Below are 26691 nucleotides of genomic sequence, written 5' to 3'. Positions count from 1 at the left end.
TTCTGATTTCTTCCAATCGCTTCTAATGGCTTTTAATAACTTCTAACACCTTTTAATCGCTTTTGTCTCAACCAAGACCTGGACGTGCTTCAAAGCTCGCATACACTTTCACACGTACAGTATAAATGTACCATCTATTTACAAGTACCTTTTGTAGCCTCTGTATCGAGAACCATGCTCCGATTACTAAGAACTATTCGCACGAAAAGTTGCAAAGATTTCCTTATCCTCGCCTTGTAATAATATACATTATTTAAAAATACATTTGTTTGCTACATTTCGTCTAAACTGTAGGTAGAATGCTGAGATAAATCACGGCAGACTAAAACCGCGAATAGAGGCGACGAAGCAAGCTGTCCCTGGCGATTAAATGTCCATTAGTCGGATCCAATCGGTAAGAGAACGAATTACATTGAACGACGCGTTTCGCGAGGAATCGTACGTGCGATGTCACGGTTGTTAAGAGAATACTTTTGCCGGTGAAAGCCGTGGATGGTAAGATAGGTGGCGCAATAAATGTCACTACGGACAGAGCTTAAGGCTGACCATCACGGGCCGTTTGCCAAACGAACTTCTATCTTTAGTTTTGTCGATCGTTTTGCTCGTTTAGCAGGATCCAGGCCAGCTTTCTTGGCATTCGAAGCACCATATCCACCCTCTTTCGTCCAAGTATCGTTAGCATCGTCGCATCGAGGACACGTTCGTCTCACACCCTTAGGCTTAGTTTCGAAAGCTCTGGCTGTCGTCTGGAAAACACAAACCTCGCAGGAACGACCGCCGGCATCGTCTGGATACGGGCATCCGTTCCTCCAGTTTCTGGTCGAGCTAACCTCCCGATTCTATTTCGCTGTATCTTCAGTTGAACGTAAAGTTCGTGGCATCCGGTTCGTAAAGGAACTCGGCAAACTGTCGAGTTGCAAATTCGTATCGTCATGCCAAACGTGCTGGTCCGAAATCCGAACGAAACTATCCTACGGCTTGGCCGACACGTTCCAAAACGTTCCTCTCGCACGTGTATTTAGCGAATTACTTGCTAGTTTGTTTTAATTTCGTTAACGTATCTACCTGTACGTTTGCTTTCACTTCTCATGGCGCGTTTCGGTTCGTTGCTGTTCAACTGTGAATATCGAGCTGTGATTCCTTCTATTTTCCAAACATTGTTATTTGCTAGGTTAGACGCACGCTCGGGAATTATCGGATTAACGCGCTTCATTCGTTCGCTCTATTTAGAACTTTTCTATTGTGATAAATTTGAAATGCAACGGAGAGGCAAAGCAGCAAGGGAAACGAAGTCTGCAGATTATAATGGAACTTTCCTCCACCCGTATTCCAGTTATTGCAAAACTCTAATAAATTGTACTATTCCATTTTACTTTTCTAATAACTTTATTTAGCGTTGTACGTTGTGAGACACGTACGAGCTGGATTAACAGATTTGTAATTAAAAACAAGCGAAGAACGAAACCAGCGAAAAGCATTGAATTTAAGTTAACTGTCACAGCACTTATGGTCGCCAGTATACGATTTAATATTTTGACATTTCACTCGTTCGAAGATATCACTGTAAGAACTGCAACATTTTTATATGTTACAAACACTTCAGGGGCATCGTGCAACGAGAATTTTTCTTCGATGAACGATCAGTATGCAGCGAGGCTTTCAACCATACGTCTTACTTTGAATTTGTACCAAACTCTAAGGAGTTTCAAAGTTAAACGATCGAACTTTACTGCTATGTTCTACGAGCAAAAATAGGAAAAAATGTGTAAACGTAGATCCGGAAACGTCTTACTAAAAACTTGTAACGAGGATATTAAGTGTGAAAATACTGTTGGAAGGATGAGCGAGTATCGTAGGATAATTTGTCTGCTGTTTATGCTAAAAGCGAATCGATAAAGATGCCCGCCAAGGTGAGAATCAGGAGTAAAATTCTCGCGGGAAATGTCAGATATCGAGCATGCTTGTTTTAGAGTGTCTCTGTAACAGAGAATCTCAATAAGTATTTCTGACATATCACGTCTCAGGAGAGAATCCGACAATTCAAGTATGTACTTGAGAACATTGCTTTCAAAACAGAAACTTCGATTTATCGACTATAAACTCCTCCGTGTTATCGTTCCATCTTCAAGAATGCTCACTTCTCTTATAATACAAACTTGTTAGGATATAACCAGCGATTTATCTTGGAAATTTCAATTCCGCAAGACTACAGGTTACATGTTGCTAAAGTCGCGAAGCCGTTTATATTGATAATTTAAAAAAATATTTAATTTAAAATTTATCTCTTTGCGAACCAATAAAGTATAGTCGCGTGAAAATTTCATTGAGCTACCTATGAAAAACTAAGTTACGTGAGTGCTCGTCATCCTCAGCCTCTCAAAGTTGAGCTCCTAAGAACATTCTCCATGACAGTATCTGCCGCTAACTTCCGTATTTCGGCTCGAATATTCTCTTTCAGTTACTCGATGGCCCTTAAGTTTATTTACGTATTTACAGGTTGTCCACGAGGCAACATAAATGGAAAAAATTAGAAACTGTCAAGTCTATCGAAAGGTTTAATCGAAACTCAATTTCTGCAAATAGAACTTTATCATTTCAATTCGTCGAGTAACGCCGTAACCTTCCATAATCGATCTTCCAGATACAACTTTAGAAGTTCTCGAACGAAAGAAAAGAAATTCAATTAAAAAATATTATGAATAGTTCTATCGATCTTTTCACGACTTCTGCATCACCCTGTTTATTTCAGCCTCTGAATCACCCGTTTCATGGCATGTATTTCCTTTTATTTGGTTTTCATTTCCAATTAAAATATTTTTTAAATCAAACTAATCGGATTTTAGTACATGCAACTTATTGCCTCTCCAGGTTATGGAACCATCTCGCCATGTTTTGCCGTTTACGTTCTATTTAACTAGTAATATCAAGTTCGATTGAAAATTAATGATCAGTGTTCTTTCTTCTCTTTTTTGTTAACGTCGAATAAAATTAAAAATGCATGGATCTACGAGTAATCTTTGAACATACAGGTAAGTAATATTTATACGAATTTCGAAGTTGAGGGTTCGAATGTTTTTCGTACGACACAAGGTCCATACATTGGCTTTTCCATTACTATTTTTTACACAGCCAGCTAACGTCCGTTCCAGTTTTCGAACAATTTTGGACTGTTTTGTCATTCGCGCATGTTGCTTGCTTCCCGTTACTCGTTTGTCATTTTACTTGTGCCAGAAATGTTTGACGTCAATGGCGATCTGAAATCCGAAAATTTTTGTTATTTCCAACGCGATACCATAGCCGACGTCGAACGCTGGGAAAAACAATACTCGCGCCGTTTCAACGATTTTGACTTCTCTAAATTCGATATCAAAATAATCAAGCGTCTCTATCGTATTTCGTTTCTACTCGAAGCTTCGTACGCTACTTCCACCGAATCGCATCGGTGAAATGTTCATCAGAGAACAGTATATAGCGCTTCTCAAGAAGGAGTTCGACTAAACTTTGAGCTGCGCGATCGAATTTGTGAAAGGCTACCGCCGCTGGAAAAATTCGTAGAATCGTCGAATCGAATGACAATGGGCGAACGTGAACAGGTAGGAAAGTCGAACTGCGGCAAAGGTCTGGGGACCCGAATTACAGTTTCGAAGGAGAGTAAAGCGAGTCGAATCCTCTTCTTCGCCACTCCCCCATCTCCTTTATGTTCGTTTTGCAGGTTTGTCCCCAACGAGCGACGGCTTGTTTGTCGCAAGATGTCGACCGGATTTGTAAACCACCCTGTTCGAATCGACCGAATTATTCCTGGAACCGCGAGATAATTAAGGAAGTTTCACCGAGGACAATCCGTCTTGGCTGACTGCTTCTGTGGACTCGTCCCGTTGGAAAAGGGGTTGAGAAGACAGACTGGTTCGTAGCGATCTACGATCAACACTCTCTCTTTCGTCCCCCGCTCTCTGTTTCTCTTCCTCTCTCTCTCTCTCCTTCTTCCTCTGTCTTATCTTTCCCTTTCGCTCCTGCTGTCTGGATGAACACCCCGTTCGATACGTCTTCTCGTTTGGCTAGCTTCGATCTACCAAGGGACAGGCGAGACGTGCTCGCGTCAAGAACTTCTTGAGATCTGCCTCGAACAATACTATACCTTAGTCCTTACTCGTGCACCTTGCAATTTCGCCTTGCAACTTTCTTGTATAGAAGAGGAAGGAGACCGACCGAGTCTGTGAAACGCAGAGTTCTGGTATTATGGTTTCACGGTAAAACATAGTGTGTCAAGCGTTTGATGAATTGTGATGGAAAATTGTGAGAAGTTCCCTTGGAAATTTAACTCTGTTTACAGGGAAATGAATGCGAATAAGTTGGACGTAGTTGGTGCGCTGTGTTCCGTTTGGATATCGCGAAACGGATATAGAATTAATTTTCAGTTTATTTTGTAATAATTGAAATAAATGATGATCCGCCAGCGATAAGTAGACCGTGGATTTTTACGAAAATTTATATTTCTCAGAATATAGTTTAAAAACTAGAATATCGGTGAAAAATTGTTCTACCACGTGATATAGAAAGCATTACGCTTTGAATATTTTATACATCTTTTATATTATGTGCATTTTATGTAATTTTACACTTAAAAATTTCTTATATGTAGACTCATAACAATTCACAGCCTAGCGATAAGCCTAGGTAATATACAATTTCCAATTATTCTTTGTATTATTTTATTTTAGGTTACGTTATTTCCAGCATGTTTGGCTTCGAATTTCTCCCGTTTCGTTCATCAAAGTTTCTCCGTTTTAAAAGAACCCGTACAAAATTTACATTAAATACTAGGTTTCCCAGCGGAGGAAAAAAGAAAGCTAAATGCGACTCCGTTCGCTATTCTTGGCGAAAATGCAAACCAAGAAGCGTCGTTTCTGTGCGTATAAAAAAACAGGGGGTTATGGAGGTCGTGGTGGCATCAAAGTATGACCGAAGTACCTCCATCCTCTGTCTCGTTTATGGTCGAGCGTCTCGGAACCACAGAGTGCATCGTATAAGTGGTGACGGAAAAGGGAAATTTCATTTTGTATGGCGTCGTTTTCTTTTCCCGTCCCGCTGTCCCTTTTTCACCGAAATTATCTGCGAACCGCTCTACACGCAGCGCTCTTTGCTCGTTAAAGCGGAATATCGAGCTGCATGCAACCTCTGCCTCTCGTTGGTTTTACACACGCGCACATGTTCACCTATCTACACACACTTGAAAAATCTTTGTGCTGTTTTGCGACAAGATTTTAATATTATAGATGAGTAAAATGCATAACGGCTTACGAAGTATCTGTATAATGTCATTGAATCTACGAATAAAAATAAGAAGAAGAGGCGTTGTACGCGTAGAAATGAGTTCCATGGAAGCAAATAGGATGCATGCTGAAATATTAATTAATACTTTGAGTAACTATGACATGGATATTATGGAGAAAACTATCTCTAACTATTTGTACGATCGACTATTGGAATCAAAAATCGAGGTTTAGAAATCATTTTATGAATGCAGAATGATTACATTTTTTAGGGTTGTACAACCCCTGTGCGTTTAATAGCAATAAATGTATTTCAAATAACAAATTAAGGGCATACAATTTCGCGAAAACGTGGATTGCTCCCTTAGTACACTCAAGCAAACTCTTCGAAAAATACTTTGGATAATATTAACGCGATAACTTCCACGGTGATCATCAATGATCTACGTTCTATTAAATTATCTTAAAAATGATTAAAATACGACAAACTACATCGACCAAAATATTTCCAACGCTATGAGTGAGCCATAGAACAGTTGCAGAGAGAAGGTACGAAAATGCAATATTGTATTTTTCAAGAAATAAATGTTAAGGTGTAATATATTTCAATTTATTACAACTTCTATGGTGAGATACGTACATGTATGTATAAAATTGCGTGACAGTCAAGGTAGCTTGTCACGCGCGAGGTCATAATATCAGCGTCAAAGACTACGCATCGAAACAGAAAATGATGCTTCCGATAGAAATTTGCGTGAAAAACATGACGTTAACCTTAATTGATCACTTCGGAACGTTAAAACTAACGTTTCAAACGAGTAGACAGAGATATTGCATTTTACGCTTTATCACCCTTGCCTTTATCCCGTCAAGCTTCTTCCGCGTTTCATATTCCTTTCCTTGCCCACACCCATCATCCATTTTCCACGTTTATTTCTTTTTTCAAATATCGTAAAGGTTCATGCTTCACGACTCTTGTTGCCCGTTTCATGCCCTCTCACCTTACGTTCTCCTATTTCCCCTGTTTCTTTTTTTTTTCCTCTCCCACTGCTTCAACGTTAGATGATTTCATAGAGACACGTCGCACACGCTAACGTTCACCAGTTGTTCGACGCATTGTATTTCTGTCGCTGACAATAATTTCCATAATGCCGCGACCGTTCTTCTCCAGGAAACGTTGCCACTTTGAATCCATGAATTTCTGTGGCAATTTTTCCGCCGAATTTACCGCGTAGTTAAGATAATTTCAACTACAAGCACAGTGAACGACGCGGAATATGTCTTTACACATTTACGTTAGCAATTACATATTTCACTGCCAAAATGTTTCAGTTTGAAATTCCTCGCTCGATTTACGGTATTTGCAAACGTAAACTGTCGATGAGAAAATTTGTATAATTCAATGATACGTAAAGCGGGCGTTTTTCAATGAAAACCAAATACGTTTTCGGAAGAAACACCGTGCAAGAGAGAATCTTGGCAACGAAATCAAATATTGAATTGCTTTTATGGTATTGAAACAAGACGATAAAAGAGAAAGCTACCACTCTCTGTCCTACCATTTACGAATACCAAACTCTTTGATTAATGATATTTTTCAATATTCTTTTTATTACATTCATATTAGCGATAAGACAGAAACGCAATCTTTCGCATCTTTCTAAACAGGCTTCTCTTATTTATAATAGTATTAACCCTGCTGCGATCCTCGACTTCCTTATACCTTAATCTTACCATTGTGTTGATCGAATAAAAGGCCTATAACCACTTAAGAAAATAGTCGTAAACAAAATATAATAATCGTCACGCATACGGACAATGATTCTTTCTTGTTTTCCTCAAACTTGAGAAATTTCCTGGTACATGATAGAAAAGGACGATTTGACTGAAAAAAAACGCAATAGGTTTAAGAAGAAACTCGTGGAAGATTTATCTGAAAACATAAAATTACGGTTCCCTGCGTTATCGTACAAACACGATGTACTTTACACATCCGACGTCTATTCTCACACGCATGTTCCGAAACAACGTAACCCTGTCGCGAGGGTGAATATATTTACCAGCGAGCCTCTTTTAATCCAAATTTATAGTCACGTCACTATCACGTTACTTCTCGTGTCACTAGCTCGATTTCAATCGATCATACCCATTACTATGACTGTCACGGTATTTCATCGCGAACCGTCTTATCCTCTGTTGCTGCGGTAACGCGAATCAGTCTTAAAGCTTCCTGTTTTCCTATCCGACCACGGAGCCTCTTCCTTTGTAACGGCAACGCGAGCGAATTATTGCCCGCGTTTTTATTGCACGAGCTATTGCGTGTATGAAGACCGAGTCGGAAGACAACAAATTTTCTTTCGTATCTTTCCAGACGGGCTAGCAGGAAATGGGAAGCGAAGCTTTTGAAAAATAACTCGAGGCATTGCGGTGCTCCGGGAATCCCGTGACTCAACCATTCCATTGTCCGGAGAAGCCAGTAACAACCGAAGGAGACGCAGGTATTTTTCAAGATTTTCCCAGTTCTGTTTTTCCCCTGTCTAGCCGCCGTTGTTCTTTTGCCAACGTTTTTCGTCGCCATCGTTCCACAGGTGCGGCCTTAAAAGTAGAGTCTTTCCGGTAACGTTAACCTCTTTCGTACGGCGCTCGTTCGCCGTGTAGCGCCGCTCGATGGAACGAACCGTGATACTTCCTTCAATGGATCGAAATCCAATAATTATTTTTAAGTTGAGAAGTTTCGCAAGAGTTGATAGAACGAAACGTCCAGAACGACTAGCCAGGAGGATATAAACAGTCGACTAAAGTGAACCGTAGTCTGCATAGCCGCGTTTACATTAGACAACTACAGTTGAAACAACCAATCAAAGACAGACGAACGAGCTATCCCTGATCGAACGATCGGAAGCTGCGTCAACTTGGTTGTCGCTGTATTTACACGGACGAATTTAAACTGTCTAACGTCGATCGACTCACTTGCTCGATCAAAAGTTGCAGGACGTAAACAAGGTTCCTGTAGGACGCGTTTGATGATCGCCGATTTTATTCGATCGTCGATTATAATCGACGCTCGTACCAATCGGATTAAAACAGATCGGTATTATTCGAAATGCCGCCCGTTTCGAGCGAGTAGATCGAGGAACGCAATAAACCAGCCTCTCAGCGATCGGTATTTAGAAGAAAGTATCGGTGAGATCGATCAGCGAAATTTTATTAGACCGTTCTCGGTAGATTGATCACAGGTCATATGACCATTTATTGTCCGTCGAAACAAAGTGATTCGGTCAGGACGAAAGTAGAGCGAAGCGTGAATGACATGCTCTGCAGAGTGGAATAAATTCGAACCTTTTGATCGCTGGCGCTTCTTTTATTCGTTCGATCGTTAAGGTGGTCGATTCGAAACGGATCGCTGGACACCCGCCCGATTTTTGTTTCTCCTTTTTTTTTTCGTGTTCATATCGCGACCGCTTCTGAAATTTAATCGCAGAGACCATTCTCTCGGTAATAGCGTCCTCCGTTTTTTTTCATCGCGAACGAGCCGATTCTTGAACAATTTTGTTCCTCGTATCGTTGAATATATAACCAACCATCCTGCGTAAAGAAAAGTCACGACTTCTATTTAGCGAATATTAATCTGCATCGAAAACTTTGTTACTAGATGTACGCTGAATATCTTTTATCTGGACACCCGTTATCGAATCGTTTTATACCCGTACGTTTCTACATTTATAGGAAAAAGAGATGCAAGAATAAATGGAATATCCAAATTGGAGAATCGTGTAGAGTTGAAAACGATGGAACAGTATACAGGGAAAGAAGAGTACAGTAAAAAAAAATACACACCGCTCTCTATGAAATGATATTATTTCCTAAGATCTTACTTCAAATAACGCATTCCTTTGCCTAATCACCTTCTCACATCTCTATTGTACTTGCTAATCAAATTTGACCAAATATATTCAAGAAATCTTACCCTGGATTTCCATGAAATTTTCTCTAAAAATCGAACTAAACGGGAAATATCTGGAAACGCCAATGATTGGTAAGATAGTTACTATCGGAAATACGGCGTCCGATTGAGTAGCCGGATGCAGAGATGGTAACACGTGCAGAACGTATCAACGCATATCTTGGACAGTTCTATTTGTATTCATAGCCGATATGTTTCTTTTCCTTCTATTCGCGTTCAATACACTCCGGTCAGGAAAATAGGACCGCGTGAAACTCAACCGACATTTCGAGGCATTGTAGCTGAACGGGCACGACGCAAACTGAATACCACTCTAATGCCTACTCGAAACCTTGATACTGGTATTTACATGGATCCTACGAAAGCTTGGAGTCGATTCGATAGACATTCATGGCCGTGGCAATCGAACGTGTAACTATTCACGGGGGCTACCAACGGTCCGGTATTATCTTGACTGTTCGCCCCTCTCTGCTCGTGCCAACGATCCGAATATTCGATAGCGAAGAGATAGACCTCTTATGCTACTTTCTTTTTTGCCTATTCCATAGGTTTTCCATTGCGAAATTTTAACTTCGAATTACACGTTTCCATTTACCGTTCGAATCGATCCAACTTTTTAACCTGGAGTTTCAACTTCTTCGAAAGTTGATAGCGTTAAATGCTATTAAATATTACTAGCCAAATTAATAAGGGGATTAATTTTAAGGAGAGGGCCATTTGGTTAGCGAGTTTAATCAGCGCGTAAATCACGAGTACTAATCGGCGGATTGCGGGTTTTTATGCAAATTAATGTTTAATATTTATGAATATAACGAAAGAAATACAACTTTTTCGGTTTGTCCGCTAGAAAATTGTAATCGATACATGGGCGTAATTTTACGCGCGTAAATGCGTAAAAAGCAACGATCCATTCATTAGCTATGCTAAACTTGATCTTTTCATTGGCGAAAGCTACGGTATTCTATATATTAGACGTTATCATAATTATTCGCGGCTGAGACTCCATAAACTGCTTTGGTTCGCAGGTTTTGGTTAACATTCCCCTGGGTGCGAGCGCTGTCAGAACTCGGCTAATTTAGCGAAATTAGACGTTGCGCGTTTTGAAACGGCACGGTACGAATGAGAATGGAAACGGAAACGTATGCATCGACTGAACCAACGGCCCCGTCGAACTTTTATCATAATTTTCTATTCGTGGTTCGTCAACGACCGCTCGGCTAGGTATCGTGACTCGAAGAACGGCTGGTAAAAAAAAAAAAAAAAAAAAAAAAAAATAGTATTTTATGTGGTGCACGCGCGCCCGGAAACTGGATTCTCGCTGCAGGCTCTTTTTTATTCGTGCATCCGTGCTAACTTTTTACGAGGCTCACGAAGAATGGCTTCCGCCGCGATAAAATTCACGCGTCTAACTGTCCGTCTTTGTTTCCCGTCGTAGTCGTACGCCTGTTTTCTATGTACAGTTTCACACGCACACGCCGCGCGTTATGACATTTGAATCTTTCTTCTCGTTTTGTAAGAATCGTTCGCTAATCTAATATTAGGTCGTCCGAACAGTTTCTTTCGTTTCATGAGGTGATAATAGATGAGCAACAATTCCTGTTTTATATTATTTTATTGAATTAGGTATGATCCATTTCGTTTTATTTCTATTATTATGTTCGTGCATAATTCAATAAACTAATATAAAACAAAACATATTGTGCGTCTATCATTTCCTTATGAAACGAAAGAAACATTTCGGAGAACCTCGCTCTTGAGAATAAGCCCGCGTTCTTCTGATAAATTCTGATTAATATCGCAAGAGTTGTTCTTTATCGATTCTTTATCTTTATGCATATTACGTGCATTTTCTAGATTTTTGCATTTTAAAACTTTCCATAGATACATAAAAATCCACGATCTACTGACAAGAAACAGGAACCACGTATGATTCGCCGATTGAAAAAATCTATGAAACACGATTTAGCTAAAAATATTCTTAATTGTATGTGAGGATTTTCTTCTAAGTTCCAGCCTCGTACATCGCACGATGCTATTTACTATTACTATACTAATTTACCATTATTTATATTAGTACAATCCTAACAGTTCTCTGCACATCGCTAGGAGTATACCCCAATTTTCTACGCAGATTCGTAATAGAGTTTCTCCGAAAGTAAACGAGATACTTTAAACTGCGAACAAGCAACGTTTTGTATACAACAGCAAAAATGTTCGTATGTGTATAAAATACGCTATGAGGGGCAATATATTTCAAGAACACGCGAAGTACTACGATACGAGAAGTGCATAAAGTATAGTTCTGAATTCACACCTGGGTATCTTGGTTTTGTTCAAAATATACACGTACTTTTCGCGCACATAAGAGAAAAACAAAGTGACGCGTATATATGATAAATGGTAAAACACAAAAGCAAAATAGCAGCCGGAGAAATTTTAGCAGTTTTAGTTTAGTTTTCGCATGAACTCTCTATTACTTTTCCTATTTCTTGCTTCTCCTAACGCGATAAACGATTGCATTTGCTTCGATTTGGAGAGATTTCGAGTCGATGTTGCTTCTAAATATCATCCTTCGGTCGTGTTTCGTATTTTCGTATCCGATGTTCCGCGTGTTTTCTTAAAAAAAAAAAAAAAAAAAGAAGAAAAATGGCAATAAAAATAGAATCAAGTTTTCCTTCACCGCACAAATTTGAATAGATTAGACTCGTTCAGGACAGGAAAGTGGCTCAAAAGATTATACTGTGGCATTAGTGCCAGGATTTACTGGCAGCCGCCATTTGCAGAGGGCAGGCTGTGTAACAACCATAATAAAATGACCAACTGACCACCGTAAGAGGGTCGTCTGGCAGGATTTCCGGATACATTTTCGGTTAATCTAGAAAATGGCTTCGTGGCACTTGAGCAACGTTACGAACGTTTCAGTTTTCATCGTATTTTCGTTAGATCTGCTTCGTACTCGTTAAGGATATGTATGCCAGTTTTTCGTGTATATATGTGTGTATGTGTACGTTCGTGTACGCGCATGTGTGCATTTAAAACGTATTCGATATTCGATCGCAAAGAAATTCTTCTCAAAATGATATTGAGCAGGTAGAATCAATTTTTAAAAAATAGACCCTTTGACTCTTTCATGCTCGATGTTACTGTATGTTATACGCAACTTTGAGTCGTACTTTGAGTCGTGTAATCTTATGATACGATTGTTTTAACTATTTAGTTAAATGAAGTGCTGGAAGCGGAAAATGGTACTTTTGCGGAATTGAATTTTACGCGTCCAATTGAGCTAAACACGATAAGGTTCAGCGCGTTGTTTATTTATACATTATTAACTTCTTTCTATTCATTATATAAGATATATTTATTTAAACTATATTTGCTTTGCGCATAGAACTGTCTCGTTAGGATTGTATTATCGATTCTTTTGTCTTGCAAATATCCATACGATAATCTTTTCAGCGTAAACAGAATTCATAATGAAGTTTAATTCGTGGTAACGTTTCAATAGCGAAATTGCTTATACGTATACAACTTGAATCTTCGGTGTAATACATTGGGTAGGACCACCGTGTTCCTCTAACATATGCAAGAAAACGTGGACAAAACTTGGTGAATGAATTATGTTAATTACATGACTTGTCTAAGCTAAATTACATATTCCAAGTTACCGTAAATTCGTTAATTAAAGGCGGACCATAAGCACAAACACGTAATATGCAACGTGTACCCGTTCTTGGAACTGCAGCGGTAAATCTTAAGTTAGATAAGTGAAACTCCTATGTACCTTTAACGCTAATAAGACGACTCCTTAACTGAACAATAACATTTACAGTAGATGTTAGGAATTCATACGTGCTTGCTGTTGCTTCCAAGTTGCGAGTATGAAAACGTCTTGGCAATGTTGATAAAAGAAACGAGGTTGTCGCTAAAATCTGAAGTATTTCAATTTATTTAATATTCTAAAATTATATATAATTTATTTAAAATGTATTTGAAATATATATAATTTATTTAAAATTATACAAAGTTATAATAGACGGCATTTAATAAATCTTCAAGTAGACTGATATTTATTATTATTGCGGTTTATTAAATATATCAGAAATGTCAGTTAACACTAGAGCGGTCAAAATTGTTGAGGTTGACTGATAGAACGAGTGTCTGAATTTGTAATAGAAAAATATATCGAAATAAGTACAGGTATAGTGTATACTGATCCAGATCCTCACTCTTACAGTGTTACAATACGATAGAAGAAGCTATAACAGGGAGCACGTTCATATGTTTATAGCAAAGGACATTAGCAAAAATTTAATCTTATAGTTCTAGCTGAAGGCTACAAGAAACAGCAATAGAAATCTACTTATAGCTCTTTTGTTTCTAAACCTTGTAACCTAAAACATAATTTATATTCAAGAACACAATAATATGGACCTCTCCTTATTTCGAATCTTTTTGTTTCGCTAAACTCTATTCTCTTCGTAATAGCGGTCTCTAGGTCACGGATATACAAAAGGAAAGGTGCAGAGTTTTTTTGGAGTTATTATTTTAACAAAAATGACTAATTTGTGAATTTTCATGATAATTTTATAAATACACAACGGCGCATTTTTGACATTCTGAATGATTCTTTTGATTTTTTTACTTTGAATTACGTATTTTTTATATATCTTCCATCGCGATTTCTTTCGTACAAGTCTTGTATCTTAATCGTTGATAATTCTGGTCTTAAACTTTTCCCAATTTAATTCCGTAAAAACTTCCAAAACCCATTTGCAGCATCTATTTGCAATAATTTCTGCTTCGATATCGTGTGTGTACACCGTATCAAAAAATTTCTAAATACATACATTATCATCAAAACCGGACACCCGTTACGCTGATGCTGTTTAACAATACAAAATATTTATTTCGATATAAATATCGCCTGATACCAGTGGCCATAAGTATTCGGATACTATCGCGATTCGTCGTAAATATGCAACATAAGCCATAGAGGGCTGTTGACCATCCATGAATTTTCCGACGATATTCGCTTAGTTTTCCTTGTGCGTTTTCGACAAACTTTCCTAGACACCGTGTATCCCCGTGACACCGATATATGTATAAAGCGGACCGGCTTTCCACGGCCATAAATTTCGCGAGAAATTTCGAAATCTTTGACAAAGTTTCTAGCGGCGTGTCGCTCGAGTTTCGCCTGTGAAATAAAAAGAGGTCAGATAATGCATAAGGTTTTCCAGGGTGGAGAAACGGGTGGCGTTCTCTCTCATTATTCTTGGTTCGACCCGTGGGAAAATATTTGAATACTCTCGGCTTATCGTCGACTTTCACCTTCCGTAATATTACCTACCAATGAAGTTAGAGAGAAAGAGAGAGAGAGAGAGAGAGAGAAGGAATGGGAGGAACAGCAGAAGACGGACAACCAGATAGATTTACGACGACCGATTTGTCGGGGGAAAAGTTGTTCGTCTCTTGGCACGGACCACGCTCACCCCAGCCACCTCTAATGGACGCATTTTGAAATAACGAGCAAACAAAAACGAGAATGCATTTGCTTTTATGACTACCATCTGTCGCACCGACGACGATTTTTATTGAAAATTTCACGCTTTGAGGAGGAGGCGAACGGTAGTTGCAGTTTAATAAAAGCTACCCAATATTCAGCTTTACCTATACTACCAACATAAGGTGATGAATTCGACGCGAATGCCAGAGGGAACAGTTATTTCATTATAACCGAGATATTGTATCGAATTCCAGACTTGATATTTGTTTCTTACATTTATTCGTGAATTTTGTATACATTGGTAATCTACCATTGGTAAAATAGCGTTAAAGTTCCGTACACGTATATAGACACACATGAAAGTCTACGCTCATCTATAGAATTTCGCGTGTTTGACTTAGCGAAGAAATTGAAGGTGCACTTTGTCAGAAAATTATTTATCCTTATCACGGAAATCTATAGAAATTACGAGATCATTAATTTCTTTGACTCTAAAGAGGTAGCAGGATATTATTGACGCTGTATAATATTAATCCTACTATTTTTATGATTTCTTATAAATGGAAAGTGTATTGTAACTCCTTCTTTCTTAATGACGATAGTGCATTAATATTAATATTATATGTATTTAATATTCGTAAAGCTAAGCTTCGTCTTTACCATGTTTTATATTTAAGCGATGTATGCAAATTTTTGCGACTGATCTATAAATACGATTACCAAGATATACTAAAAGTTAATAAAGCTAGAATATAAAAGTTCACGGGAAAAAGTCTGAAGAACACCCAGTAAACTCGTGTCGTTCCTCGATTAATTACCTGCAGATAAGTATGCCGTGATTTATAGAACAAAGAGCAAGCAGATATTCCAATTTCTTTTTCTTCCTAACCACGATATAAAATTATAAATCTCGTATCCGACGTTTTATGGGAGAAAAACTGTAGATTGCCGCTAATTACCCAGAACGGTGTTCCGCTGATAAAATCTGAAATTCCTTATCTGAATCTGACGTCTGACGGTGTGGCCAACGTAATACACGAGTAAACGGGGGTTAGGTTAACCAGGAAATTGCCTCTCACCCTGCAGACAGGTGTTTCCTGTCAGTCAGTAGCGTCTCTGATGATTTCTAATCGCATCGGCGACATTTCCGATGAAGTTCACAGACTGTCGCTTTCTGATATCGATTTTATAGTCAATATTATATCGCGTGACCATTCGGTGACGTAAGTTACATAATTGATCGTTCACACTCGATAACTTGTACTATCTACGGACTTGTACTATCATTGCAACACTCTTCTACGTTCCATCAAAGAATCTTGTTTTCTCGAAGGCTGGTGGTACAGAATTTTCAATCTTTAAACATCCACTTAATCTTGATTAGCTCGAACATCGCTAATTTAGAATTTGAGAGTTTCCAAAAATCCGCTTATCTCGATTAAAATACGAACAGTTAATTTGCAAGATCATTTTTGAAATTTCACATATCATTTTATTAATTGTTAAATATTATAGTCATAGTTCTAGTAACTAGTTCTGCTGTTCGTCGACGTGATTCAACGTACCTGGAATATAGTCGTGCGTCATGAGATTGTTCGCTTCTTTATGAAGTAGCTAGGTGGTTATGAAGTAGTTCGATGATTTATTAAGGACCATCCTAAGAATGTGTTACGAACTCTCCGAACTTTAAGCATATAGTAATTTTGCAATGCTAGATCAGATTGGAATATCACACAAGAGTGCATCCCACGTATGTTTTATATACATAGAAGCATACTGGTTTCTTAGTGAGCTATTTGGATATTAAAGAGTAGATAGTGGAAGCCAGAGCGGAGAATATATTTGTAGAAGCGAAGAGGACTACTTTGGGGAATGTGTTTTTTGATATGTATACCTCGGTGGTTGCGAGATTAGAAGGTTCGTTATACTTTTGGTCACTGTAATTGCTAAAAATATCGCTGTGCCACGGTATACTTTAAGTCGTAAAAGACTGATAAATCCAACTTCCTTTTCCCATAGCTTATAGATGAAGTACAAAAACTTTTAGATAATGTGGTATATCGATAGAATTAAAATTTTTAGTTAACGACTTCTTTTGGTCGGCCATGTGGTTAGTTTCTGAAGTTTATACTTTACAATGGCGAATGGCACTCTCGCCTTTAAGTGCATAGATATATTTATTCTCCAGAATATGTTAGAGTCGAATATCACTGTGATCCGTTCTTAATAAAAAATAATTGGAGAATTCGGAAACGCGTGATACAATTTCGATATGGCGGTTGATTAAGTTATGAAAGGTAACAAGGAAGAAACTTCGATAAATTATGTCAAGTCGAGCTGGAACAGATCGTGGAACGTAGATTTCTAATTTCAACAATGAAAATGCAAGCAGAACGTAATTACGATTTACTATCGCTGCTAACAGACCCCGTAAATAAATTCCAAGACGAAAGTTTCCGAGATGAAATTAGCATCTACTAGACAGAATTAATTTAACCGGCAGTCCGTTAGATATTCTCGCCAGTCGTCGGGAAAAGATGGTTTCGAATTATGTATTCCGACTGACTCGTACATGCAGCAAACATCTTGCAAATGCGACAATTATTATTGCATAAAGCGCAAAATCTATTTTATTTTCATGCTGCTTTGGCATTACGAATGTCGCGAAATCGAGCAATGACGTTATAAGCTTTAGTTAAATTTGCCTACTAAAATTTTAAATACTACAAAATGTAAAATATTTTTACACATAAGATAGCTACAATATTTCGGTATATAAAATAGGTACAATATTTGAAATAGACGAATTTAAACGAATTGCACTTAATCGACGTGGCAATATACGTCTGTTACTGCGGCATCTATACACAGTGTACACATCGAAACGTCGTTTAATCGACTCTAATCAAGCGTAATCGAGTGAACATCGGTCCACACCGAACCGAACGTTCCCACAGGGTAAAATATTTTGAGAATAAGATTAACGAGAAGCAAACATGAGGTGTAATTAGAACGTTTTAACGACCAAAAACGGCCGAATCTACATTACATTTAGTACATGGCAACCTGATTGCTAGAATTTTCGAGGAGAAATTTGCGCGCAGTAATTTTTTATAGGGGAAGAATTCTCGCGCGAGATGTGTGCTACGTTACACGCTAAGTACTACCGTTCTTCGTATATACTTGCGTGGCACGTTTTTATAGAAAGTGTAATCACGCGAAACTCGAGGCAGCTTTAATTAAGACTAATTTAGTGTTCTTAAATTTTTAATGACGCGTTTACGAAAATTGTGCACATTTCCAAGTTAAAATTACTCGAAGATCTCTAGCTTCGTATTTTACGCAGGCGAAAGTTCATCGTTATCGTTATAATAACTTGGGATTATTTTAAACCACTAATTATCGAAATCGAATAACGATGTTTTAATATCGGCAATGTTTCTGTATAGCCCCCATTATGAATTCTGAATAAAATTATGAAAGTTTTGATACGATAGTTAATTTCAAAAATTGGACAGTGGGATTTTAATATCGGTAATGTTTCTGTACACTGTTCATTATAGGATCTCGGTAAAACTATGAGAGGCTTCATACGATAATTATCAATTTCAAAAATTGCACAATGCAATTTTAATATCGGTAATGTTCTTCTTTACCGTGCATTATGGAATCGCAGTGAAATGAATTATGAAAATCTTGATACGGTAACTCGAACATTATATCGTATTGAAGATCAGCCATATTAATAACTGATATTATCGAGTTTGAACCGATAGATAAGCCAAGGATAAGAGAACAGTTCCGATGGTGACTCTTCGGGCTAAACCAGATCACCATACCTCAAGTAGTTCCGGTAAGTCACTCACAGCCATTGCCCTTTGTGAGCCTAAGTAGCCATAACTCAAACTACAGGCTATATCACTTGGTAATATCCTGGTAATAAATTAAATCAGCGAAGATAATCCAGATGGACTCGGTTCAGAACCTATAGAGTTAGCCAGCGGTCGATATCGTAATGAAGAGTTTAACGTTTAGATGCAACGTCCCTTAACTTCTCGTATTCAACCTTGTACGTCAATATTATTCGTAATTAATGAATTACCACAAATCAAATTTACTACATCGCCAATATTGTAGCATAGGGAAAGAAAGCATAAAAGAGAGTATTTTTCTAACTATATAAATTTATTATATAGGCTGAGCTATGAACGCATGTCCTTCGTTTCATCATGAATCTACAGTCTGAAATAAGTATAAAATGTCCTATGAACGTATGTAATCTGATTATGAGTTTTCGAACCATTGATGATTATAGAAAATGTCCATAGATTCGTTATGTATTAATTTATTGAAACAAATAAAAATATTGGTTTTATTCTAAAGTTTTGTTCTTCTGGAAGATTAAAACTTCATAGATTGCAGTCTTCCAGTAACGTTACTAAAATTTGTCTCGTCTTCTTGAAATATGTATTCGGAGCAACTGTAAATTCGAAGGATCCAGGTCAATTGAGTTTCTTGGTAATTAAAGCTTCGTCTGATCTTTCGTGATTTCAAGCTTACATACGTTCTTGGCTCTATCATGTTGCAAGCGATAGAACGCGATGCTCCCGTACGTACACTTAAGCGCAAGCATACCTGTAAAATGATACAGATTCAGCTGTTCGCTATACAACTACGTAGACTGATATATGCGTACACAAAGGCGAAGATCTATGTACTACACATATACTCACCTAACAATGGGTACATAATAGATACGCGGTCGTCTATGAACGCATAAATCTTACGTGTATATTTGCCGAGGCAATACCACCGCTATAAACAGAGTTGTAGGCCACGACCCTTTCAGTTCGTTGTAGTATAAATTATACTTAATTTTATTACACCCGGATCCCGTATTTAGTATATAATATATATATTATATATTTGTTATTATATATGATATATAATTTATTATATATGTCATTATCTTGCTATATCTTTTATTATTTAATCTGTTCTTTACAATTTGTCCAGCTGAATGAAGAATAAATTCTTTGGAATCAGAATTTGGAGAATCTTTTATAACGGGGGGAATCTAATTTGTTGTACGTAAAAAGTTAAAAAATTGCAGTATTTTAAATCTAAAAACTGTGAAGTTTTAAAATTACGAGAGTATAAAGATGCGAAAGAATATAGGAAATCTAGAATTCCATAGAGAAACTCGAACAACACGAAGCACAAATGTAACAAAATTACTTACACTTTTTCAAAATTTTACGTCATACGAGACACAAGACATTTGGGAACTTCAAAGAATTTTATCCCTTGTTTTGAAGAAATCATATCTTTCAGACTGAGAGCTTGCTTACTTCCATTTCTTAAATATTGATACAATTTGCAAACAACTGTCATAAAAACTCACCTCTGCGCAATTGTTTTTACGAAAATAGTGCGATGTACGTGCATTTTTAATATCTTTGATCGAAAATTTCTAGATTAAAGGATTACAATATATATCTGTTCTATCTTTCAGTAAAAATTGTCGTTCATTCTAAGTGTTGTTTCTGCTCATGAATTTTACATCATTCTACCATTGAAAGCGATGCTATAAGACCATGAAAGCATTAAAATTCGAAACTTACGATTTATTGCCACGTCTACTTATTTCGCCAGATTTAGCTGTCACTGACTTCCATCTGTTCCACAGTTGAAAAATCCCCTGCTAGAAGGAAATTCTCGTCAGATAAGGAAGATAAGGAAATCGTTGGTGAATATTTTGTACCTTTTCACGAACTGAAGCGATGAGGTATTTATATTAAATTCTTGTAATATTGTAACAAAGTCAAATTATTTAGCCGACGTTCCAAGCAATTTTCATAACGTGCTATAATATTCTATAATATTTTACTATGCTATAACATTTTATATTTAAGAAATGCATACACACTTTTACGATCGACTATACCTTCCTATTCCATTCCTGTCTATTCAAAGTAAATTCTTGCAACAATAAAGTCAAGTTAATCAGCTAATATACCAAGCAATTTGCATAACGTAATAGGAAATTGCTTATGGCCTAATCGACTTCCTCTACATTAACTCGTAGGAAATAATGGCGTGATGCACGTGGAAAATGAATATCGCGCGCGTTAAATTGTTGCCGTTCCCGTGACCTACAAGAACGTCGGATAAACGTCAGCTTCGTGTCTGTAGCATGAAACGCGCGAGTGATTTCTCACATCAGGGTATTTTTTCCGCGAGATACGATGTCCTCGTTCGTCTCTCGCAATTCACGCGTATAATCACGCACGCTGAGGAAAAGGAGGGATATTCAAAACATCGTTGCATCGATCGCCACCGATATTACGTTGTTCTCTCTGGCATGGCTTAGCGGAATCAAGCTGCAAACCGGTTACCGTGAACGCAGAAAGGAATTATTCAGAAAGACAAAGGAAAGGGGAAAGCGCGCGACGATTCAAGACGAAAGTTCGGGAAATGAGAGGAACCCTTTGAGAAAAAGAACGAGGGACATGTGAAAAATAAAGAGCGCACCGGTTATTGTCCCGATCCTCTCGTTCGAAAGCTTAGCGTTTCAATGCTTTTATCGTCGTAGGCATGAAGACCTGCGGCGAACCGCGAGATTTTAACGATGATATTGTAGTTGTTGCTCTTTATGTTTGCTTAGTACAGACTAAGCGTTCATCGTTGTCCGCGATTCGTCCTACTTATTCGAACTAATCCCTTTTAAAAAATAGGAAGCTGAGTGTTGCTTGCTTCGTCAATTCGCGATCGAACTAACGCGTTATAAAATTAATCATTAAAGAGAATGATAATTTGAAGTTGTAATCTTCGTTTGAGTAAAAGATATATCAAGCTGTCTGAAAAATTTCTTTCGTTTTTATAAGGAAATAATAGACGCGTAATACTTTTTATTTTATATTATTTTATCGAATTACGCATGATCCATTTTGTTCGATATAAATCGGAGTCAAGTTTTTCGCGTATCGAAAATTCAGTAAAAGCCCTTCTACGCAAATTTCGTGCACTTTAAAGAGAAATATTCAACCCGTGAAATTTTCCTAAAATATTCCACGGCGCAAGTACTTTTGCGTTTCTGGGCACAGGAAAAATTTTCATCCGGCGAAACTTCCGATTGAAATTAAAGCGAATGTTCCGTAAGAAGCCATTAAATGCCTGCAATTCCCGAGGGAATTTTTTCACGGTTTCGCATGCAGAGATTTTTCAACGCCGTTCTCGAGATTTTCCCGTATCGCTGGAAACAGCCTCTAAGAAAACCGGAGGCCGATCTTCTGTGTTACGAACTTACGTTAACCCTGGTTGGCTGGGTACCGTACACCGTAGATAACTACCGTAGTAGTATCTCGCAAGTAGTTCCAATAAAAACTTTCCTCGGAAGCCTCCCTTCATCCATCGTATATAGATCCTGTTCCATTTCGTGTAAAAAGAATTCTACCTTTTACTATTTCCGATCCGCGCCGCGCGATTCTGCACGAACTTTTTAATTCGTCTCCAAGCGAGAAACCAACCTCACTCCACTTATACTCTGCACCTCGTATTTCCTCTTTGACGTTGTTTCCGGTTTACTAAAATGCCGACGCTTCACTGCATTCCGATTCCCGACTCTTTGACCCTTCTTGGATAAAATTGTTACCGAACACGTAATTGCTGTTCGCCTACGATATTTTATTTTTGCAATATATATGCATACATAGGGTGTTCAGTAATTGGCGATGGTACAATCGAGCGCAGGGTGAGTCTTGATAAAAAAATAAGTCGAAAATTTAGGACGAAGTTGTCCATATGCATTTTGCATGTGGGACTTCGTTTTTGAGGAAAAGTATTTTGTTATTTTTAAAGTTAAAAATTTTAAAGTTAAAGTTATTTATTACTAATTCCGACTTAACGAGCTTCTGTTTCTGATCGTTTTGCATCTATAAACTCGTAATATTTTTGTACTAAATTATTATGCAGTCCTCATAATGAATTTTTCTTTATTCTTCGAAAACAAAAATACTGCTGGTTTTTACTTCTCCGACTTTGAAAACTTTATTCCACCGTTTCGACATTTTTTTCACGAAAAATCACCAGTTGCTAAATAGGTTGTGCCGCCAGTTATACGACACCCTATAGGTATACTATTCCGATTAAGAGATGATCTATTTGAAAACTCGCATCGACGCGACGGTACGAAGTATTTTTCCGAAAAGTTTCCTAATATTCGAAAGCCGAACGAAATCTCGAAAATATATTTCGCGTATTCACAGACGTTGGGTTGTTTCGGGAAACTTGGGCGCCGCGTTTTGCCGCTGCCGTTAAAATCGAACGCTATTCAAACGTAATGAATCGAGAAGCCAGCACAAGTCCGATAAGCATTTGCGCTCTTAATTAGTTTAAACGTTTTCTCAGAATTCACTTTGAAGCAAATTTTTAATCGAGCGTTTAATGAAATTCGTATCAAGCGAAGATGCCCGTTTTTTGGCCAATGACTGGAAATTGATGGCCGTCTCTCGTTTCCATAAGGGAGACACGTCAGTAAAGAGAAAAAATATTTTTCGTGTACATAGCGTTAGAACCAAAGAACTTTTGACATGGAAATATTACCGGGCTGGACGAGAAAAATGAGAATGGTGTACAGGATGCGCCATTAAAATCGCATTTATTTATTGAAGCCACCGATGCGACGCGACGTCGGTCTCTTTCTTCTCCTACTCATTTTCAGGCGAACGATATCGCGATATCGTATTGTTACTGGCGTGTCTATATATTCAGATGCGATCATTATTGTATTGTTATCGTTCGTTTATTTTGGATTCTATACAAATTTCGTTTGGAGGAATGTATTTGGAAAAATTTATCGTAACAAGGAAAGAATTGAACGTTCCATTGGTATCGCGCGAAGAGGAAAATGTCGTAGGTTTTTAGAAATAAAATCTCTTTCGACGTAATTATTTCCAGATATAAATTAACATATAAATTATTCAGATATATATTAATATCGCAATATCTTTGTAATCCACTGATTATAAATGGAATATTTAGTTCATCGATCGGTTGTTAATCGCAGCGATTTCAATCGTCCTTCGCGTTTCAGCGTACTTTCTTAAAATTCTTAAAACAAGATTTAATTTTCTTCATTTGAAGACGAGTTTCTCTGTCTATCAGTTCCTTCCGCGTTTTATTAAAACCAAGGCCGAGATTAGCGCTCGTCAGACTTCGACATCCATCGCTGCAGATGCATTAAGACTTTCAATTAAGAAGTTTTAATGACTAATTAAATATGACAATGTTGATGTCGGTTCAGATATCGTTATCTTAAGATTCATCCACAAATGATATATAACATCAAGCTGCGGTGAAACATATTCGTTTTAATACTTTTTTCTCTAATGCTTTTCAAGTTCGATTCTTATTGTCAGTATATTTTCGAACGAAAGAGAGATTCCTTGAAAATCTTCTCCGTAGTAGGATTTTCAAAGAACCAAGCAATATATTTGACGTTGAATGACTATATATTAAACAATGAATATCATATTTCATGAACATCATTTAAAAACGAGGTTCATCCCTTAATTACTCACTCAATTATATGAACAGGCCAAGAGAAGTGCTTTATATAGAACAAATGGATTGAAACCCTGTTTGTTGAACCAAGAATAACAATATGATATGCTGAATATTTTAATTGCCAATATCTGGAACTCGCGCAAATGAGGACAGCAATATTACGCTAATGAATATTGGGGAATAAAATCGTTGACCTTAATTACTCGAGGAGTAATCAACAATAAAACAGAGAGGAAATGTTTCCATTGGAATTGCTCTGGTATCAATGTTCGCCATTGTGAAATTGCTTTTATTCAGTGCGTCCTATGCATAGATCACCTAATTATTATCATGAATTTCGTTTAATCATTTCGAATAATTGTCACAAATCAAAGCATGGTATTTCGAATTACTATATTCTGTATAAATACAAAAATCTGACAAATAATAATTCTTCCTTACCGCGACTGATACAAATAATTCTTTCACTGATAATCTTGCACGAATACAAAACCATGGTCGTTCCCTCGTAGTTCCAAACAAATTGTCGTATGTTATACGAGACCGACAAGTGCCCGCGTATTTATGTCCGCATGTACGAGTTAAATATAGTCGATACAAAGAATACCATAATTTTACAAAACAGAATAATCGTATTTGACAAGAGCAACGAATAAATATATTTAACACGTATCGCAAAATAAGTGACTGTCAGCAATACTAATGAAAAATATCCGATACAAAGAGATAGCGATACGCGCATGTATAATAACCAAATAAATTACTTGGCGACTTTTAAACTTTCTTTTGTCCACTTAGTTGCGAGTATATCGAGTATCGTAGGAAGCGCAAAAAAGATTATATCGATCGACGTGAAGTTACTGAAGAAAATTGTCTAGAGGGTAGAGCACCGTTTCAAGGCGCTATACACACGCAATATTCTCCATGTAAATCGCAACAGGATTTCCCTTATCGTACGATACAATGGGAGTATAGTATCGAGGATGTTATCCAGGTTCTTTCGCGAGAAAAAGCATCGCGAGGTCAGCATCCCTGGAAAGAGAATATTCATCTTGCCGAGTTCCTTTTGCATCTCCATTTGCTCGCGCGTCTGCAGATGGATTTTCATCTGCTCGTCTGTGATACTTCGCCAAGAATATACCTGTAGGTACAAAGGATCCCGGGTGCATCGTTTGACCAATTACAGCGAAACGGAAACAGAACTTCCCACCGGTAATGTAATTCCTCGTCGCTTGGCGTTTGAGTTCCCTTGCAAGCCGCCGAGTAATTATCGCGGTGGAAACCTGTTAGGTTTTCGTTGTTGCGACCAGTCGTAACTTTCGCGCGGCTATTGACGTCGGTTTAATTAATAATCTAGTAATGGGAAATCGATTTCTTCCCACCGCGTTATCTGACGTAGTAAAACGTTCAACGTAATAGAACGTAATTAACCCATTAGCGTACAATTCCTTTTTACACTTGAACCAGTGAAAAACGTGCAATTTTCCTTCCAGCGGAATTATTTCTTGGATATAGAATAATTAGATCCCGTATATTTATGCAAGTTCGCGTTCTTACGAATATAATTGAAAACTTGGATATAAAAGACTGTTTATCTATTATATAGTATAATATCAAATTATTATAAAGAGTACTATAGTCTGGATACTTTATATATTGTTGTATATTATTATTATTCCATTGGCTGTGTTCCACATGAGCATGAGCGTTAAGAGGTGTTTTATTAATGTGATAATAAAATGATATTAATTCTGTTCGATTCTTTATGGCGATATTTCTAATTTGTTAATAGTTTGTAAACCTTTGGCAGAGTCTGTGTATTTTTAATATGAATTCTCATTTTCGAGTCGATCAAAGTGAAATGCTTTTCGGAAATTTAGAAAAGACGAAACGTATAGCGATTGTTGTAGGATCGTGAATGAAATAATGTCGAGGAGGAAATGCGAAAATTCGATATACCGGTTTTGATTTTCGATCCATCGTGCCAAGGGACGTAAAGTTTAGTCGAAACTCTGTCTTGTTGCTAAATTCTATTTAGCTTGGTGAACTATGCATGGGCATAGACAGGAATGTTATACCCTTGTTTCGAAAAGGACACGTTGAAAGCGGTCACGTAACAACTGGGAAAATTGATTTTAGACACTTGGTCGATCAAAATTATTTCACAGGCATTTTGACTTTCAATTAGCTCGTGCAACAACTGCAGATATCTTCCAACTAATCTGCATCTATAGTGGCTGGAAAAAGTATTTATACACCGTTACATTTATTATATCATCTACATACTAATTACTTAGCTCCAAGTATATTACATTTCGCACTATTTAATGGTACTTTCGTATGACTACAAAAATTCGACACTATACGAAAATTAAACGTAGAAGCAG

The 26691-nt window shown here is 37.5% G+C and overlaps 1 protein-coding gene across 9 annotated transcripts in view; it reads left to right on the top strand.

Moving 5' to 3' along the window:
• Window positions 1–26691, top strand: part of LOC100648390 (TWiK family of potassium channels protein 18) — a 287911-nt gene that overhangs the window by 163808 nt on the left and 97412 nt on the right. For 7 of the 9 annotated variants that reach the window (XM_012320543.3, XM_012320542.3, XM_012320541.3 and 4 more), the window contains exon 4: window positions 7642–7768. The exons of 1 other annotated variant lie outside the window; for it this stretch is intronic. The gene's annotated coding sequence lies outside the window, so the exon portion shown is untranslated. Of the gene's footprint in view, window positions 1–3712; window positions 3904–7641; window positions 7769–26691 lie in introns of all 9 variants that reach the window. One more of the 9 variants, XM_012320548.3, reaches the window with a different exon arrangement.

Source organism: Bombus terrestris, chromosome 3 (genome assembly GCF_910591885.1).
Source record: "Bombus terrestris chromosome 3, iyBomTerr1.2, whole genome shotgun sequence".
NCBI classification, from domain to species: domain Eukaryota; kingdom Metazoa; phylum Arthropoda; class Insecta; order Hymenoptera; family Apidae; genus Bombus; species Bombus terrestris.
The sequence above is the reverse complement of the archived record's forward strand: the minus strand, read 5'-3'. Positions and strand labels throughout refer to the sequence as shown.